The sequence below is a fragment of the Molossus molossus genome, unplaced genomic scaffold (genome assembly GCF_014108415.1).
Source record: "Molossus molossus isolate mMolMol1 unplaced genomic scaffold, mMolMol1.p scaffold_m16_p_13, whole genome shotgun sequence".
In the NCBI taxonomy this organism is placed as follows: Eukaryota; Metazoa; Chordata; class Mammalia; order Chiroptera; family Molossidae; genus Molossus; species Molossus molossus.
In genome coordinates this window covers 48817679-48822073 of record NW_023425348.1, presented here as the reverse complement: position 1 = coordinate 48822073, position 4395 = coordinate 48817679, and the positions used below count along the sequence as shown (strand labels likewise).

General features: G+C 39.0%; 1 pseudogene; it reads left to right on the top strand.

Annotated features, from left to right (window-relative positions):
* Positions 1 to 3440: 3440 nt before the first annotated feature.
* On the top strand, positions 3441 to 4395 carry LOC118627564 (annotated as a pseudogene).

The following is a 4395-nucleotide window of genomic DNA, read 5'->3' as shown; positions in this document are numbered from 1 at the left end:
TGCTCCCTGCCCTGGGGCTCCCCTCATGTACCTGAGTTCATCTGCACTATCTGACCACCTCTTCCTTCCTTTCTCTTTTTATTTAGAATGACTTTGTATTAATAATTTTCTAGGGCTGTCCTAACAGTGTATCACAAACAGGGTGGCTTAACCGAAATAGGGGGAGAGATTGGGTTTAACTCTGAATATAATAATGAAAAGGGAGGATTTATAGCTGAGGAGCAGGGTCAGAGGTTGGTTAACAAAAAATCACTAAGAGGTAGGATAATTCTTTGCTAAAGAGTCCTAGCAATATTTTTGCTGAAGGTAGACCAGGGTGATAAGTTGTAGAAAGTGGTCAGAATGGGGGTGGGAAATTTTCACTAAACTGAGTCAACAGCATTTTGGCTTAAAGTGGACAATTAAGAGATGGACATCAGAAACTGAACGTCATGGTTCAATGAGAAGATAGTTCAGAGGAGCCTGACTAAAGTTTGGTCAAGGAGAGAATCTTTGTCACCACCTAAGTCCTTCCCTGAACAGGACCATGGATGGGTGTCTTCTGGACTCTGCAAAGGTCTATTGTGATGGCCACCACTGCTGAATATATTATCACTATTGCTAAATCATCCCTGTACTTTTTCTGGCCTTTCCCCCAAGCCATGGTGGGAACTGCTACAGAGAGACATTTTTCTGGGCCATGTGGAGAACTATGAACCTACATGTGGTCTGGCTATTGCTACTAGTTTAAGGATGATGATCATGAAATTATGGAAACCCAAATATGTTTAGTTAAGAAGTGGTTTCCAACATGACCTAGAGTACTTATTAGGTTGATGAACCTAAGGATTGAGTTTTGCATCACATACGTGGTAGAGCAAGGGCAAGTAAATTATGTGTAAAGGAGTGGTTGAAATGATGAATTATAGACTGAAACTTAGATAAAGAGGAATGCAAAGACATCTTGGCACTGAATGAACAGTGAATAATTTATTTCACTAGAGAGCTTGAGGTTTTTGAAGAACAAATTAGGAATAATTGAACCATATAATTGGATAGATACAAAGCAGTCTGTTGAAATGTGTGAGTTATCAGGTAAGTCAGTTTTGGATTATGGTACCTTCAAGATATGGCCCTGGAACTGGGTGATAAAATAAAGTCATCCAGGATGATGTGCTACTTTGAGGAAAATGTTTTGGATAGGTGAGTGGCAGGATGTCCGTGTCTATGAGTTTCAGTTTTATATCTGATCTTTATATTTAGATTTGTCAGAAGTACACTTGTCTATCCTCCTGTTTCATTTATTTAATTCTCTATAAGGAGGCCTGTGGAAAATAATTTTAGAAAAGAGGAAAGTTTATTTATTTATGTACTTATTAATTTAAAATTAGAGGGCCAAGAAGAGACACCTAATTATGACAACATGTTCATTAAGATGTGTTCCTTTTAATAGTATAAAGTATCTTTTGCTTCATTTAATACTTTTCAAATTTAATTTTTCTTTTTTCTGATTTTTAATTTCCTAAGCTTCTTCCTTTATGTTTATTTATTTTTTATTAAATTTATTAGGGTAATATTTGTTAATAAGATTATATCACTTTCAAGTGTACATTTCTATGATCTATAATCGGTATATTGCATTGTGTGCCCACTGCCCAAAGTCGAGTCATCTTCCATCATCGTATATTTGGCCTCTTTACCCATTACTACCCTCCCCTACCACTTCCCTCTGGTAACCACCATAGGGCTGTCTATGTCTATGGGTTTCAGTTTTGTTTTTGTTTTTTTTTTTTTGACTTTCATTGCTTCATTTGTGATATGTGGTGATAGAGCTATACATGATTGCATACGGTAACTACACTGTATTTGGGGTGGGATAGTTATATATCCGATCTTTAGATTTTAATTGGTCTGAAGTACACTTGTCTATCCTTCTGTTTTATTCTTTTTGGGTAATTTTGTTTTAGGTCTTTCTCATGTGAGCAACATATAATCAGATTTTATTTTCAAAGACTTCAGTCACACCTGTGCTTTCAATAACGAAGTTCAAGCAATCTATATTTGTAATCTAAGGATGTGCTTGATTTTGATGCCCATTTGTTTCATACTGTCAGTTTTCTGTTTCCTTCATGCAACTTAATTCTATATCACTTGCTATCCATACATCATGTACATACCATGTGCCACATGCTCCAAATAGAAAGTTGGTTATGTGCACAGGAGTCTACGAAAAGACTCCCTGCATTTGATCCTCAGCTCTACCATTTTCTCATTGTGTGACCTTTGGCAAGCTACTTAATATCTGTCTGCCTCAGTGTCTACATCTATGACACATGTATAACATTCTTACCTATTTCATAGGGTTGAGAGGATTATAGAAGTGATTTCATGTAGAGCTTTAGATTGTGTACTATATTAAACCTTCTAAAAAATGATGAACTCTTGCTATGGAGGTTGCTTGTTTTCTTTTATCTTGACCTGGAATTTAGAATATATAAGTTCTATATTTCTTCCACTAGGGGTCACTTCTGTATTGATCAAAAGCCTATTTGAACCAATTTCCTCATTAAATCGTGAGTGTGGGCTGGAGGCTGAGCTGCATATCCTCTCTCCTGTGACCTTCCCTGGTGAGTCATCACACATCACGGTCTCAGAGAACATTCTGATCTGCGAATCCCAAGGCCCTGTAGTGTCAAAGATACCAGGAAAATCACTGCAACTAGGGTAGGGTTGGTGTGCTGGACAAATTACAGTTCCAGTGTTATGTTTTCCCTTACACCCTTCTCTATATTCCCTGCCTTTCTCAATGCCTGGCCTCTCACAGTGTGTTGAGGCAGTCACAGGTGTGGGACAGAAGCCTGAAGCAGTATTTTCTATGGAAATGGACAATCTTGGCTCTGCCAGTTACTAAATATGAGATCTTAGGTAAGATCATTTCTCAGAATTTCAGTTTCTGTTAAAAAAAAAAAAAAAAAAATTAGGGAGGTAAAAATGCATATCTTAAAAGAGTATCCTTAATAAGGTAATACTTTATAAGAGCCTGGCACATAGTAGTCTGTAATTATTAATTATCTCCTTATTGTTCCAATTGTGTCCCATTTTTCTTAGTCTTTCTACCTCTGTACATGGTTAGATTGTTTTTCTCTATATTCACATCTATGCAGCAACAACTTAAACTTTACCCAGAGAAAACTCAGTCATTACAATGGAAACAGCATTTTATATAGTTTGAAGAAGATTCCAGAGTGACGGAGTGATTAGCACAAGGAGTATCAGGTCTGGGGAGTCCTCCCTAAAGAAATGAGCATGGTAAGTGTTGCTCTTAATAGCAATGGGCGTTTCTTTCTTGGCAGATAGAAAAGAAGAAGAGGAGAGGGTGACGGAAGAATTATCATGCAATTTTCTCATGGTCATTATACACAATTTGTGTTTAGGATACATAAGCTACTCATCAGACCTCAATGGCCATTTACAGCCTGAGTATCCACAGCACAGGTGCCTTCACCCTTGTGGGTATCACAGGACTTGAGCAGTACATTTGGAGCAACATCCCCGTCTCTTTCATCTATCTTGTAGCCCATGTGGGTAACAGTATCCTTCTCTACTTTATTGCAGTGGAGTGAAGTTTTCATACACCCATGTTCTTGTTCCTGGCCATGCTGGCCTTTACTAACCTCTTATTGTCTACAGTATGTGTCCCCAAAATGCTTACCATCTTCTGGCTTGACCCCCAGAAAATCAGTTCTCCTGGCTGTCTCACCCAGCTGTTCTTTCTGTATTGTGCTTTTTCCTGGACAGAGCTATTCTGCTGGCCATGGCATTTAACTATGTGGCCATCTGCTGACCCTTGAGATACATCACTATTCTGACCCATAGGGCCACTGTCAAAATTGTTATGAGAATTTCCTTCAGAAGTTTCTGTGTTGTTCCGTGTGTGTGTGTGTGTGTGTGTGTGTGTGTGTATGATTTGTAAATTGTCTACCCTTCTGCAGGACACATATCATCCCTTATACATACTGTGAGCGCACAGATGTTGCCCCACTTGCCTGTATTAATATCTCCATCAGTATATAGTATGTGTTTTGTGTTCCCATCATGACAGTGATTTTAGATGTGATCTTAACTGCTGTGTCCCACAACCTCATCCTCCCCGAAACTCCCCTCCCGAGACGCCTGAAAGAAGGCCCTTGGTACCTGTGGTTCCCTGTTGGTGTCATCTTCGTGCTCGATACACCAGCATCCTGCTCCAAGCTTGCACATCACTGCTGGCATAATGTGCCTCGTACCTTTCACATTATGTTTACCAACCTCTATGTAATCATACCAGGGGCATTCAGCCCTATTGTCTATGGAGTAAAGATCAAGTTGATCCAGGACAACATCATTCGCCTGCTCTTTCCTAAGGTGCCTCGGTGA